This window comes from Melopsittacus undulatus, assembly GCF_012275295.1.
Source record: "Melopsittacus undulatus isolate bMelUnd1 chromosome W unlocalized genomic scaffold, bMelUnd1.mat.Z SUPER_W_unloc_3, whole genome shotgun sequence".
NCBI classification, from domain to species: domain Eukaryota; kingdom Metazoa; phylum Chordata; class Aves; order Psittaciformes; family Psittaculidae; genus Melopsittacus; species Melopsittacus undulatus.
This window is the reverse complement of record NW_022993945.1, coordinates 131763-148471: the sequence shown is the minus strand read 5'-3', so window position 1 is coordinate 148471 and position 16709 is coordinate 131763.

Sequence of the window (16709 nt, the reverse complement as noted above, 5' to 3'; positions counted from 1 at the left end):
GGATTTTGGTCCTGTGATTTTGGTATTGGTGACAGGATGTTATAACTGTGTTATTAATTGTGGTTTGTTTGATAGAATTTTAGTCTCTGTAACTGTGTGGAGTGTGTCTGTGGGATCCCTAGTGTGTGTGAGTGAGAGATTGATAATGGAAAATCAGCAGAGTGAAGAGGTCATGCAGAAGAGTCCTTTAGGGTGCATTTTGGCACACTGGAATGAACTGGGAGGGTCTCCTGGGGGCTCGGTAAATAAGAAAATGCTGTCCAGCTGTTTTGAAAAATTTTGTAACCGATGGTGGCCTTTGTATACTTTGGAAGATCAGGAAAAATGGCCTAAAAATGGAACCTGAACTATAATACATTGTTACAGTTAATGTTGTTTTGAGGCTGCAAGGAAAATGGCATGAAGTAATGTATGCCGATATGTTTTTCACTTTAAGAAACCACGTGGAGTGACAGACACAACGCAAAATTAATATAGCTCTGCCAGATCCCTTAATTTTGGCTTTGGAAAAGGACAGGGAAAAACTGAAAGTTAAGATGGAGAGATGTTGTTCAGCCTGTGATACTGGGGAAAGATGTTTGAAGTTAAAAAACAGTAATCAGGAAGATAGGCTGTAAAATTCTCACAGGTACCTCTGAGAGGAGCACCCTCTGCATCTGTCCTATCTGATATTCATAAGGAGCAAGAGATCACTGTCACTGGCACCAAGCGGCAGATGCACATTCCGAGTTCAGAAAGGGTTAAACCAGAAGTGCTGTTGCAGAGGCAGGCATCCATAGCCCCTGCAGAGTAGGGTGAGCAACTGTGAGGAAAAAAAAAAAGGAAAACCAAGGGGGAAAGGAGGGGAGCTCACGCAGCTCCTGTGTTTGAGCGTGGGATGCTGGGTGCTGGGGCAGGCAAACAAGTGGGAACAGACATGTTCACGGACGGGACTGAGGGGCTGTTGAATAAATGTGGACAGGAGGAAGCATGGAGAGCGTATAGGAATCTGGAACAGGTAGAAAAGAAAAAGCTGGGTCATGCTATAGCCACGGCTGCGGTGGTTGCTTTGAAACTGGGGGGGGGAGAGTTTGGACGCTGGAAGTGAGACTGCCCTGGCGGGGGGTAGTGCCATGGTGTGGCTCCAGCGACTGAATTGGAACCAGAATGACAGGGACCTGGGGAATCTACCCTAGCAGATCCACTGGTTAAATTAAAAGTAGGAACTAGAGAAAATAAAGTGGAATTTTAGTGGATAAAGGAGCAACATATTCGGTGTTAAATCGAGAATTTGTTACAGATGTGGGAGCTACTGGCCACCAAGAAAAAGAGGAAAAAAAAACCAAAACCCACAAACAACCCGAGGCATTCTTTCTGAAACCCTTAAAGTACAAATTGGGAAAACAAATAGGAATGCATAAATTTTTATGCATGCCAAATTCTCTAAAATATTTCTTAGGGTGAGAAGCAACATTTAAAGAAGACAGAATAGAATTTAGAGTTAAAACCAAACAGTTAATTGCAGTTTTGAGTTTATCTTTAATTCAACAGAAAAGCAAACAGGAGGACCTCCCTGAAATAGAAGAAATCCTTAATCAGGTATATCTGGGAGTATGGGCATCTGAAGTTCCAGGTAAGGTGAAAAATGCTTTGCCTGTTAAAGTGGAAATAAAAAGGGGGGCCTGCCCAATTAGAATAAAACAATATCCCTTCAAATTAGAAGATCAAAGGGAATTTAAAAAAAAAGTCATTGACAAATTCTAAAATATATATTATTAATTGAATGTGAATTGGAATATAATATTCTGGATAGTAAAGAAATAGGATGATAAAAGCTGCAGTTTGATTCAAGATCTCAGAGCAGTCAACAAAACTGCAGAGGATATTTGTCCAGTAGTAGCTAATTTGTATGATTTATTGACTAAATTGAATAATAATCAGAAATGTTTTGCCATCTTGGATTTAAAGGATGCTTTCTTTTGCTTACCATTGGCCAAAGAAAGACAAAATTTATTTGCTTTTGAATGGGAAAATACTGACACAGGAAGGGAAACTCAATTAACTTGGACAGTATTACCTAAAGGGTTTAAAACAGTCCAGCAATTTCTGGAAATCAGCACGAGAACTAGAATCATGGAAGCCACCTGCTCAGACGGGGACTCTGTTACAATATGTGGATGACCTATTAATTGCTACAGAAATAAAGGAAGAATGTATCCAGTGGACAGTGGAATTGTTAACTTTTCTGGGACTGAATGGTTATTGGGTATCCAGACAAAAGGCCCAACTAATCCAAACCCTAGTTTTCTACCTAGGATATGAAATAACAGGAGGACAGAGAGAACTTGGAGCTTCTAGAACAGAAGCCATCTGTCAGACTCCACGACCATCAACTGGCAAGGAGCTCCGGACATTACTGGGAATGACTGGATGGTGCAGACTTTGGATCCATGATTACGGTGTTCTGGTAAGACCACTATATGAACTGTTGAAGGGAAACCCTCCCTCTTTAGAATGGACTAATTCAGCAGAGGGGGCCTTTAGAAATTTCAAAACAGAGCTAATGAGAGCTGCAGCTCTGTGACTTCTGGATGTAACTAAATCCTTTTGGCTATAATCCTATGAAGAAGAGGGAATAGCTCTGGAGGTCCTTGCTCAAAAACTAGGACCATACAGAAGGGCAGAGACGTGTTTTTCAAAACAGCTGGATGAAGCAAGCAAAGGATGGCCCAGATGCCTAAGGGCTGTGGCAGCAGTTGTCATGAATATTGAAGAAGCTCGCAAATTCACCTTGGGACAAAAATTACTGTGCTAATGTCCCATGTTGTATCAGCAGTCCTGGAACAGAAAGTAGCCCACTGGTTATCTCCTTCATGTTTTTTTAAATACCAGGCCACCATTGTGGAACAAGATGATATAGAAAGTGTGGTCACTAACGTTGTCAATCCATCATCCTTTTGCAGGAACAATCGACAGAACCGCTAACACACGACTGCTTGGCCACCATAGAGACTGTATATTTGAGCCAACCAGACTTGAAAGAAAAACCTCTGGAAGATGCTGATTCTTGGTTTACTGATGGTAGTAGCTTCATTAAGAATGGTAAACGAAAGGCAGGATATGCCACTAACACCGCTTCACAGGTAACAGGGGCTAAACCTTTCCCTCGAACACCTCTGCCCAGAAGGCAGAAATAATAGCGCTAATGAGAGCCGTGGAATTGGCTAAAGCTAAAAGGATAAACATTTGGACTGATTATGCACATGGTGCTATCTGGAAAGAATGAGGACTTTTGAACAAACATGCTACAGAAATTCTACAATTACTGGAAGCTGTTCAGCTACCTGAAGAAGTAACTATTATGTACTGTAAAGGACATCAACAAGGTGACTCTGATCAGGAAACTGGAAATAATTTGGCCAATTCTGAAGCCAAACGAGCAGTTGAACAATCACAAATCATGTCCTTAATCCCTGATGGCAAACTAACAATTGAAAAATCTAAACCTAGGTATTCAAAAGAGGATAGAAAATTGATTGAGGATCTAAAAGGACAGGAAAATAAAGAGGATTGGGTTCAGATACCTGATGGGTGAAGTGTAATCCCCTATAACCAACTCTGGAAGTTAGTTCAGGGAGAACATAATAAAACTCATTGGGGTAGCAACTCTTTATATAAATATTTAGACAAACAAATTGTAGGAAGGAATCTATACGCCACAGTTCAATCAGTGACAAAACAATGTCAGCTATGTCTTAAGAATAAGCATAAAACTGAAAATAGAAATCAAATTGGGACAACTGGGAGAGGAAGTTGCCTGGGACAGCACTGGCAAATAGATTTTTCTGAATTATCAAGAAAAGGGGGTGATAGATATTTGTTGGTGTTAACAGATACTTTTTTTGGCTGGCCAGAAGCATTCCCTTGTAAGATAAATAACGCAAGACAACTGATTAAAACATTATTTAATGAGATAATACCTTGCTTTGGAGTACCAGCGGCAATTTCTTCCAACCGAGGTTTGCAGTTTAGTGCAAAACTGTTACAAGAAATTAGCAAAAACTTGGAAATTGATTGGCAAGTACATGTTCCATACAGGCCTCGTGCCAGTGGGCACGTAGAAAAGATGAACCATCTGATTGAACAACAAATTAGTAAAATATGTCAGGAAATGAAATTATATTGGTACCAAGGTTTACCACTGGCTCTATTAAGAATTTGAACAAAACCTCAGTCGAAAGAAGAGGTTAGCCCATTTCTAATTTTATATGGAAGACCATAACAGTCCCAGTTTAAAGGAGAAAGTCTTCAGGAAGTGAGGGAAGGCTATCTCTGACAGGTTTTGGTCAATCTGGGAAAAGAACTGGAGAAGATAAATAAGAGAGCAGTAGGGACAAGAGCAAGAGGTTTGGATTACCCGATTCACCCTTTCAGATCTGGAGACTGGGTTTATGTTAAAAATTTTTCAGGTGATCCTCTACAGGAGAACTGGAGTGGACTGTACCAGATATTACTGACCACCTTTAAAGCAGTGAAGATAAAGGAACAACCTGCTTGGATACGTTATTCAAGAATAAAGAAAGCACCAGAACCAGAGAAGACATGGCAGATCAAACTTTCAGGACCCTTACGTATGAAATTGCATCGGTCATAATTTGGACTCATATGATAAGTGGTGCACAAGCTTGAGACCAGAATTTATACCCGAAATTAATGCAAAATGTTATTGAAGTTTATAATCGTAGTGACTGTTGGGTGTGTGCACAGTTGCCTAAATCAGGAGAAAGACTGGAACTCCCATTAATTGGAGTTCCAATTCCTAACACTGTTTCATGGACAAATCTGTGGGCGAACACTAGCAATTTGTATTCAAAGGAAAGGTTAAAATTTGGAATAGTTAATCCTAATCCAAGCAATAAATATAACACCTGTGCACAAAGATGTGTTAACACCAGGAAACAGGGTAGGATATCATGCTTGCTTAAGTGCCACACATGTAGGTCACCATTCAAATTATAGATGGTATTGTAGTTCAGTAGTGGCCCATTCCTAAAGGGAAAGGATGGTATTGGTTATGTGGAGAAAATGCTTATAAAACTTTACCCTCCAACTGGAAGGGGGCATGCACCTTAGGTGCTATAATACCCAATTTTACTATTATCGACAGGTATCCTTCCGGAACCTGGATTAGAAGTCTTGTTAAACAGATTAAGCGAGGTTTTAACCCTATTATTGAACGGCACACTGCATTTCAAAGTTTTGTGAGAGGGCTAATTCCATCTTTGGGAGTAAGTGAATTAGAGAAAGCAATTGTAAATATCTCAGCAACCACAGAGGAAAAGGAAAGATATTGATATAATCCAGGCAGAACAACAAGACATAACGAGCCTATCTAAAGTGGTATAAAACTGAATGGCTCCAGACATGTTATTGGCATCACAAGGAGGAGTTTGTTCAATAATCAATGAAAGTTGTTGTTCCTACATGGACCAAAGTGGCAGAATTGAAACAGATCTGGAGGAAATTTGAAAACAAACTAAGATATTTCATGAGATGGCCATGGATGACACCTCCTGTGGTTTCGAAGAAATATGGAAAAAGTTAACTTCATGGTTACCAAATCTATCCTGGTTGAGGGAACTGATCGCAAGAATATTGATGTTAATTATTTTAATACTGATTACTTGTGGTATGATACAATGTTCCCTCTGGTGTTGTAAACTATCTATGATAAATTATGAAGATTGGAAAAGGAATGAAATTAAGCACCAAGTAGAAATGGGAAATTATTTCAAAGATCTTTTGATGGTAATGGTAATATATAAAATGTTGCAAAAGAATTTGCAAAAGGACAGAAAAAGGGGGGAATTGAAACAAGGGGAACACAAAAATGGAATATATAAACCTTTAGAATTAGTTTTAAGCAATGTTAAGTTCAATGGCTTTGTAACAGTAGGAGTGGAAAATTACTGAGGTGCATAATACATTGAAAAAATAGAGTACAGCTAAAGAACATACTGGCACAAGATAAATCGTTATAGTTGATGTGGTCTTAAGAAAAACAGCCTAGAAAAACAGGACACAGGGATAAGGAGTATCTGGGAATAGCAGGTGTCCAGGATAGGCTACGGGTAAACTAACTGATAAATAGGAGGATAGGAAGGTTATTATGTCTCTGATGCTAACAAACCAATTAAACTGGTACAAGCATCTACTGCGCGTGCTTCAAAGGCTGCGAGAAGTGATGAAGATTGTTGGAAGAAGTAAATGACCCTCAGAGACCACCACCACAATTCCGTACGCATGCGGGGAGCTTCCTGGAAAGTGATGTAATCCATACGTAGCCTCATGAATATGTATGTATCCCCAGGGACTATATAAGAATGGCTTGTGCAGCAATAGAGAGACACACGTTAATAGGAGTAATCCCCCATGTCTTCCAGCACTGCAATAAAGAATACCTTCTTGTCAGCTTGAAAACTTTGTTGGGAAGATTGTTCCCGGAGTTTTCTGCGAATCAATCTAATGATGCATTCCCAGCATCCAGCCAATGACAGATCACCTTTAAAGTGGCTGATTCCCTCAGAGAATGAATGTCTTTCTCTGTCATGGTCCAGGTAGTCAAGCGACTGATAACATTGTCCTTGTAGAGAAACCTTTCACAGAATCACAGAATCCCAAGTGTTGGAAGGGACCTCGAAAGATCATCCAGTCCAACCCCCCTGCAAGAGGAAGGTAACCTAGAGTACATCACACAGGAAATTGTCCAGGGAGGCCTGGAATATCTCCAATGGAGGAGACTCCACAGCCCCCCTGGGCAACCTGTTCCAGTGCTCTGTCACTCTCACAGTAAAGAAGTTCTTCCTGATGTTAATGTGGAACCTCCTATGCTCCAGTTTACACCCATTACCCCTTGTCCTATCACTGGATATCACTGAAAAAAAACTTAGCTCCATCATCCTGACACCCACCCTTTACATATTTGTAAACACTGAGGAGGTCACCCCTCAGTCTCCTCCAAGCTAAAGAGACCCAGCTCCCTCAGCCTCTCCTCATAAGGGAGGTGTTCCACTACCTTAATCATCTTTGTGGCTCTGCATTGGATTCTTTCAAGCAATTCCCTGTCCTTCTTGAACAGAGGGGCCCAGAACTGGACACAATATTCCAGATGTGGCCGCACCAAGGCAGAGTAGAGGGGGAGGAGAACCTCTCTTGCCCTACTAACCACACCCTTTCTAATGCACCCTAGGATGCCATTGGCCTTCTTGGCCACAAGGGCACATTGCTGGCTCATGGTCATCCTCCTATCCACCAGGACCCCCAGGTCCCTTTCCCCTTCACTCCTTTCCAGCAGGTCAACCCCCAACCTGTACTGGTACATGGGGTTGTTCTTCCCCAGATGCAAGACTCTACACTTGCCCTTGTTGAATTTCATCAAGTTTCTCCCCGCCCAACTCTCCAGCCTGTCCAGGTCTCGCTGAATGGCAACACAGCCTTCTGGTGTGTCAGCCACTCCTCCCAATTTAGTGTCATCAGCGAACTTGCTGAGGGTACACTCAGTTCCCTCATCCAGGTCGTTGATGAAAATATTAAACAGCACTGGTCCCAGCACCGACCCCTGAGGGACTCCACTAGTTACAGACCTCCAGCTAGATTCTGCCCCATTGACCACAACTCTCTGCCTTCTTCCTTTCAACCAGTTCTTGATCCACCTCACTACCTGATCATCAAGCCCACACTTCCTTAGCTTATCTATGAGGATGCTGTGGGAGACAGTATCAAATGCCTTACTGAAATCAAGAAAAAACACATGTACCGCTCTACCATCATCCCTCCACCTAGTTACTTCCTCATAGAAGACTGTAAGGTTGGTCAAACATGACTTCCCCCTCATAAAACCATGTTGGCTGTTCTTAATGAGCCCCTCATCCTTGATATGCCTAGAGATGGCCTCAAGAATAAGTTGTGCCATCACCTTTCCAGGGACAGATGTAAGGCTGACTGGTCTATAATTACCTGGGTCCCCCTTCTTATAGACTGGTGTGACATTTGCTATCTTCCAATCCTCAGGCACCTCTCCCATTCCCCACAATTTACCAAAGATGATGGAGAGTAGCCTAGCAATGACCTCCGCCAGCTCCCTCAGCACCCATGGGTGTATTCCATCCAGACCCATCAATTTATAGATGTTCAGATTGCATAGCTGATCCCAAACTCAATCCTCATCTACCAAAGCAAACTCCTCCTTTGTCCTGACTCCTTCTGGGGCTATAGGAATCTAGGGCCCCCAGGGAGGGTCTGCAGGAGTAAAGACAGAGGCAAACAAAGCATTCAGCACCTCTGCCTTCTTTATATTCTCTGTCTCCAGGGCACCCACCTCGTTCAGCAGTGGGCCTATATTGTAGTATATAGTAGTCAGAGGGATTGCATCAGATCAGAGAGTTTCCTTTTAACATCTCTAATCTGAGCCCCAGGTAGGCAGCAGACTTCTCTGTGGGATGGATCTGATCGACAAATGGGTCCTTCTGTTCCCCTCAGAAGGGAGTCTCCCACGACAAATACTCTTCTTCTTGGTTGGGGAAGTTCTAAGGCAAAATTGTTCTTAGTGCAAAATTGTTACAAGAAATTAGCAAAAATTGAAAATTGATTGGCAACTACATGTTCCATAGAGGACTCAGGCCAGTGGACAAGTAGAAAAGATAAATCATCTGATCAAACAACAAATTAGTAAAATATGTTGGAAAATGAATTTATATTGGTACCAAGGTTTACCACTGGCTCTATTAAGAATCTGAACTAAACCTCAGTTGAAAGAAGAGTTTAGCCCATTCGAAATTTTGTATGGAAGACCATAACAGTCACAGTTTAAAGGAGAAAGTCTTCAGGAAATGGGGGAAGCTACCTCCAACAGTTTTTGATCAATCTGGGAAATAAATTGGAGGAGATAAATAAGAGAATAGTAGGGACAAGAGCAAGAGGTTTGGATTATCCAATTCACCCTTTCAGATCTGGAGACTGGGTTTATGTTAAAAATTTTTCAAGAGATCCTCTATAGTAGAAGTGGAGTGGACTGTACAGATATTACTGACCACCTTTAAAGCAGTGAAGATAAAGGAACAACCTGCTTGGATACGTTATTCAAGAATAAAGAAAGCACCAGAACCAGAGAAGACATGGCAGATCAAACCTTCAGGACCCTTACGTATGAAATTGCGTTGGTCATAATTTGGACTCATATGATAAGTGGTGCACAAGCTTGGGACAAGAACTTATACCTGAAATTAGTGCAGAAAGTTACTGAAGATTTTAATCGTAGTGACTGTTGGGTGTGTGCATAGTTGCCTAAATCAGGAGAAAGACTGGAACTCCCATTAACTGGAGTTCCAATTCCTAACACTGTTTCATGGACAAATCTGTGGGCGAACACTAGCAATTTGTATTCAAAGGAAAGGTTAAAATTTGGAATAGTTAATCCTAATCCAAGCAATAAATATAACACCTGTGCACAAAGATGTGTTAACACCAGGAAACAGGGTAGGATATCATGCTTGCTTAAGTGCCACACATGTAGGTCACCATTCAAATTATAGATGGTATTGTAGTTCAGTAGTGGCCCATTCCTAAAGGGAAAGGATGGTATTGGTTATGTGGAGAAAATGCTTATAAAACTTTACCCTCCAACTGGAAGGGGGCATGCACCTTAGGTGCTATAATACCCAATTTTACTATTATCGACAGGTATCCTTCCGGAACCTGGATTAGAAGTCTTGTTAAACAGATTAAGCGAGGTTTTAACCCTATTATTGAACGGCACACTGCATTTCAAAGTTTTGTGAGAGGGCTAATTCCATCTTTGGGAGTAAGTGAATTAGAGAAAGCAATTGTAAATATCTCAGCAACCACAGAGGAAAAGGAAAGATATTGATATAATCCAGGCAGAACAACAAGACATAACGAGCCTATCTAAAGTGGTATAAAACTGAATGGCTCCAGACATGTTATTGGCATCACAAGGAGGAGTTTGTTCAATAATCAATGAAAGTTGTTGTTCCTACATGGACCAAAGTGGCAGAATTGAAACAGATCTGGAGGAAATTTGAAAACAAACTAAGATATTTCATGAGATGGCCATGGATGACACCTCCTGTGGTTTCGAAGAAATATGGAAAAAGTTAACTTCATGGTTACCAAATCTATCCTGGTTGAGGGAACTGATCGCAAGAATATTGATGTTAATTATTTTAATACTGATTACTTGTGGTATGATACAATGTTCCCTCTGGTGTTGTAAACTATCTATGATAAATTATGAAGATTGGAAAAGGAATGAAATTAAGCACCAAGTAGAAATGGGAAATTATTTCAAAGATCTTTTGATGGTAATGGTAATATATAAAATGTTGCAAAAGAATTTGCAAAAGGACAGAAAAAGGGGGGAATTGAAACAAGGGGAACACAAAAATGGAATATATAAACCTTTAGAATTAGTTTTAAGCAATGTTAAGTTCAATGGCTTTGTAACAGTAGGAGTGGAAAATTACTGAGGTGCATAATACATTGAAAAAATAGAGTACAGCTAAAGAACATACTGGCACAAGATAAATCGTTATAGTTGATGTGGTCTTAAGAAAAACAGCCTAGAAAAACAGGACACAGGGATAAGGAGTATCTGGGAATAGCAGGTGTCCAGGATAGGCTACGGGTAAACTAACTGATAAATAGGAGGATAGGAAGGTTATTATGTCTCTGATGCTAACAAACCAATTAAACTGGTACAAGCATCTACTGCGCGTGCTTCAAAGGCTGCGAGAAGTGATGAAGATTGTTGGAAGAAGTAAATGACCCTCAGAGACCACCACCACAATTCCGTACGCATGCGGGGAGCTTCCTGGAAAGTGATGTAATCCATACGTAGCCTCATGAATATGTATGTATCCCCAGGGACTATATAAGAATGGCTTGTGCAGCAATAGAGAGACACACGTTAATAGGAGTAATCCCCCATGTCTTCCAGCACTGCAATAAAGAATACCTTCTTGTCAGCTTGAAAACTTTGTTGGGAAGATTGTTCCCGGAGTTTTCTGCGAATCAATCTAATGATGCATTCCCAGCATCCAGCCAATGACAGATCACCTTTAAAGTGGCTGATTCCCTCAGAGAATGAATGTCTTTCTCTGTCATGGTCCAGGTAGTCAAGCGACTGATAACATTGTCCTTGTAGAGAAACCTTTCACAGAATCACAGAATCCCAAGTGTTGGAAGGGACCTCGAAAGATCATCCAGTCCAACCCCCCTGCAAGAGGAAGGTAACCTAGAGTACATCACACAGGAAATTGTCCAGGGAGGCCTGGAATATCTCCAATGGAGGAGACTCCACAGCCCCCCTGGGCAACCTGTTCCAGTGCTCTGTCACTCTCATAGTAAAGAAGTTCTTCCTGATGTTAATGTGGAACCTCCTATGCTCCAGTTTACACCCATTACCCCTTGTCCTATCACTGGATATCACTGAAAAAAAAACTTAGCTCCATCATCCTGACACCCACCCTTTACATATTTGTAAACACTGAGGAGGTCACCCCTCAGTCTCCTCCAAGCTAAAGAGACCCAGCTCCCTCAGCCTCTCCTCATAAGGGAGGTGTTCCACTACCTTAATCATCTTTGTGGCTCTGCATTGGATTCTTTCAAGCAATTCCCTGTCCTTCTTGAACAGAGGGGCCCAGAACTGGACACAATATTCCAGATGTGGCCGCACCAAGGCAGAGTAGAGGGGGAGGAGAACCTCTCTTGCCCTACTAACCACACCCTTTCTAATGCACCCTAGGATGCCATTGGCCTTCTTGGCCACAAGGGCACATTGCTGGCTCATGGTCATCCTCCTATCCACCAGGACCCCCAGGTCCCTTTCCCCTTCACTCCTTTCCAGCAGGTCAACCCCCAACCTGTACTGGTACATGGGGTTGTTCTTCCCCAGATGCAAGACTCTACACTTGCCCTTGTTGAATTTCATCAAGTTTCTCCCCGCCCAACTCTCCAGCCTGTCCAGGTCTCGCTGAATGGCAACACAGCCTTCTGGTGTGTCAGCCACTCCTCCCAATTTAGTGTCATCAGCGAACTTGCTGAGGGTACACTCAGTTCCCTCATCCAGGTCGTTGATGAAAATATTAAACAGCACTGGTCCCAGCACCGACCCCTGAGGGACTCCACTAGTTACAGACCTCCAGCTAGATTCTGCCCCATTGACCACAACTCTCTGCCTTCTTCCTTTCAACCAGTTCTTGATCCACCTCACTACCTGATCATCAAGCCCACACTTCCTTAGCTTATCTATGAGGATGCTGTGGGAGACAGTATCAAATGCCTTACTGAAATCAAGAAAAAACACATGTACCGCTCTACCATCATCCCTCCACCTAGTTACTTCCTCATAGAAGACTGTAAGGTTGGTCAAACATGACTTCCCCCTCATAAAACCATGTTGGCTGTTCTTAATGAGCCCCTCATCCTTGATATGCCTAGAGATGGCCTCAAGAATAAGTTGTGCCATCACCTTTCCAGGGACAGATGTAAGGCTGACTGGTCTATAATTACCTGGGTCCCCCTTCTTATAGACTGGTGTGACATTTGCTATCTTCCAATCCTCAGGCACCTCTCCCATTCCCCACAATTTACCAAAGATGATGGAGAGTAGCCTAGCAATGACCTCCGCCAGCTCCCTCAGCACCCATGGGTGTATTCCATCCAGACCCATCAATTTATAGATGTTCAGATTGCATAGCTGATCCCAAACTCAATCCTCATCTACCAAAGCAAACTCCTCCTTTGTCCTGACTCCTTCTGGGGCTATAGGAATCTAGGGCCCCCAGGGAGGGTCTGCAGGAGTAAAGACAGAGGCAAACAAAGCATTCAGCACCTCTGCCTTCTTTATATTCTCTGTCTCCAGGGCACCCACCTCGTTCAGCAGTGGGCCTATATTGTAGTATATAGTAGTCAGAGGGATTGCATCAGATCAGAGAGTTTCCTTTTAACATCTCTAATCTGAGCCCCAGGTAGGCAGCAGACTTCTCTGTGGGATGGATCTGATCGACAAATGGGTCCTTCTGTTCCCCTCAGAAGGGAGTCTCCCACGACAAATACTCTTCTTCTTGGTTGGGGAAGTTCTAAGGCAAAATTGTTCTTAGTGCAAAATTGTTACAAGAAATTAGCAAAAATTGAAAATTGATTGGCAACTACATGTTCCATAGAGGACTCAGGCCAGTGGACAAGTAGAAAAGATAAATCATCTGATCAAACAACAAATTAGTAAAATATGTTGGAAAATGAATTTATATTGGTACCAAGGTTTACCACTGGCTCTATTAAGAATCTGAACTAAACCTCAGTTGAAAGAAGAGTTTAGCCCATTCGAAATTTTGTATGGAAGACCATAACAGTCACAGTTTAAAGGAGAAAGTCTTCAGGAAATGGGGGAAGCTACCTCCAACAGTTTTTGATCAATCTGGGAAATAAATTGGAGGAGATAAATAAGAGAATAGTAGGGACAAGAGCAAGAGGTTTGGATTATCCAATTCACCCTTTCAGATCTGGAGACTGGGTTTATGTTAAAAATTTTTCAAGAGATCCTCTATAGTAGAAGTGGAGTGGACTGTACAGATATTACTGACCACCTTTAAAGCAGTGAAGATAAAGGAACAACCTGCTTGGATACGTTATTCAAGAATAAAGAAAGCACCAGAACCAGAGAAGACATGGCAGATCAAACCTTCAGGACCCTTACGTATGAAATTGCGTTGGTCATAATTTGGACTCATATGATAAGTGGTGCACAAGCTTGGGACAAGAACTTATACCTGAAATTAGTGCAGAAAGTTACTGAAGATTTTAATCGTAGTGACTGTTGGGTGTGTGCATAGTTGCCTAAATCAGGAGAAAGACTGGAACTCCCATTAACTGGAGTTCCAATTCCTAACACTGTTTCATGGACAAATCTGTGGGCGAACACTAGCAATTTGTATTCAAAGGAAAGGTTAAAATTTGGAATAGTTAATCCTAATCCAAGCAATAAATATAACACCTGTGCACAAAGATGTGTTAACACCAGGAAACAGGGTAGGATATCATGCTTGCTTAAGTGCCACACATGTAGGTCACCATGCAAATTGCAATCATACTATTAACATAGATGATATTGTAGTTCAGTGGTGGCCCATTCCTAAAGGGAAAGGATGGTATTGGTTATGTGGAGAAAATGCTTATAAGACTTTACCCCCCAACTGGAAGGAGGTATGCACCTTAGGTGCTGTAATACTCAATTTTACTATTATCGACAGGTATCCTTCCAGGACATGGATTAGAAGTTTTGCTAAACGGATTAAGCAAGAGTTTAACTCTATTATTGAGCAGCACACTGCATTTCATAGTTTTGTGAGAGAGCTAATTCCATCTTTGGGAGTAAGTGAATTAGAGAAAGCAATTGTAAATATCTCAGCAACCACAGAGGAAAAGGAAAGATATTGATATAATCCAGGCAGAACAACAAGACATAACGAGCCTATCTAAAGTGGTATAAAACTGAATGGCTCCAGACATGTTATTGGCATCACAAGGAGGAGTTTGTCCCATAATCAATGAAAGTTGTTCCTACATGGACCAAATTGGCAGAACTGAAACAAATCTGGAAAAAAATCTGGAAACAAACTAAGATATTTCATGAGATGGCTGTGGATGACACATCCTGGGGTTCTGAAGAAATATGGAAGAAGTTAACTTCAAGGTTACCTAATCTCTCCTGGTTGAGGCAACTGATTGCAAGAATATTGATGTTAATTATTTTAATACTGATTACTTGTGGTATGATACAATGTTCCCTCTGGTGTTGTAAACTCTCTATGATCAATTATGAAGATTGGAAAAGGAATGAAATTAAGCACCAAGTAGAAATGGGAAATTATTTCAAAAGGACTTTTGATGGTAATGGTAATATATAAAATGTTGCAAAAGAATTTGCAAAAGGACAGAAAAAGGGATTTGAAACAAGGGGGACACAAAATCACAAAATGGAATATATAAACCTTTAGAATTAGTTTTAAGCAATGTTAAGTTCGATGGCTTTGGAACAGTAGCAATGGAAAATTACTGAGGTGCATGATGCACAGAAAAAAGAGTACAGCTAGAGAACATACTGAGAATTCTTGTACAAGATAAATTGTTATAGTTGACGTAGTTTTAAGAAAAACAGTTTAGAAGAACAGGACACAGGGATAAGGAGTGTCTGGGAATGGCAGGTATCCTTGATGGGCTACAGCTAAACTAACTGATAAGTAGGAGGATAGGAGGATTATTACATCTCTGGTGCTAACTAACCAATTAAACTGGTATAAGCATTTACTGTGCGTGCTTCAAAGGCTGCCAGCAGTGATGAAGATTGTTGGAAGAAGTAAACGACCCTCAGAGACCAGCACCACAATTCTGTATGCATGCGGGGAACTTTCTGGAAAATAACATAATCCATACGTAACCTCATGAATATGTATGTATGCCCAGGGACTATACAAGGATGGCTTGTGTAGCAATAGAGAGACACACGTTAGGAGGAGTTATCCCCCGTGTCTCCCGGCACCGCAATAAAGAATACCTGCTTGTCAGCTTGAAAACTTTGTTGGCAAGTTTGTTCCTGGAGTCTTCTCCGAATCAATACCCCACCCCTGGAAGTGTTCAAGGCCTGTTGGGTGTGGCCTCAAGCAACCTGGTCAAGTAGAAGGTGTCCCAGCACATGGCCAGGGGGCTTGGAACTAGATGAGCTTTAATGTCCCTTCCAACCCAAACTGTTCTATGATTCCCCAGCACTGGACACTTTTATGATTCAACTGGACAATGTGCTAGGCCATCTAGTCTAGCCTGTGCTTTTGCTAAGAAAGGCTGGACTAGGTGACCCCTGAGGTCCCTTTCCAAGTTGGTATTCTATGACAGAGTATCATAAACCCTTAAAATACAAAATGAACAAACTTAGCTGTTGCTTAATTATCGTAGTTCAAACTTCTGTTGCAACCTGAAATATATTTTCTACTGTAAACACATTTATGTATAGCTTCTGTAATTAGATAACTACATTTGTTTTTCTAGGCATTTAAAAAAAAAAAAACAAACCAAAACAATAAAAAAACAAAACAAAAGAAAACTGCCAAAAAACACACAACAAACACAAACCAACAAACAATCCTCCTTGCCAGCCCTGGACAGTATATGGCTATCACCTTTTAAAGTTCTTATTGCATGTTGCTGGTATCTGCTGGGGCTACTTTCGCTTTGTAAGTTTTGTGCTTGTCCTTATTTAAAATACCTCTCAAGAAGAAAAAGTGAAAATACAACAACAAAAAAAAAAAACACAAAAACCAAGTCACCCCACAAAAAAAAAAAAACCCAACAAACAAACAAAAAAGAATACAAAAAAAATCCCCACCCAACCCAAAACAACTCAACAGTGCAATATAACAAAACAAATAGCATTCTAACAGTTTGGTAAGTGATGAACTCATCTGAGATTAAGTGATCTTTAGGCAATCTGTAACAAAACACTGCTTTGAAATAATAGAAGAAAGGCAACAAGTTCTTAGAAGAAATCAAGAAGGTATACAATCTCGACAAAGTCTCTTATAAGTTTTCTTCCCCCCCCCCCACCTCTCTGTTGCTTGCCTACTACACTTGGCTGCAAAACATACAGCAAGAAGGACTGG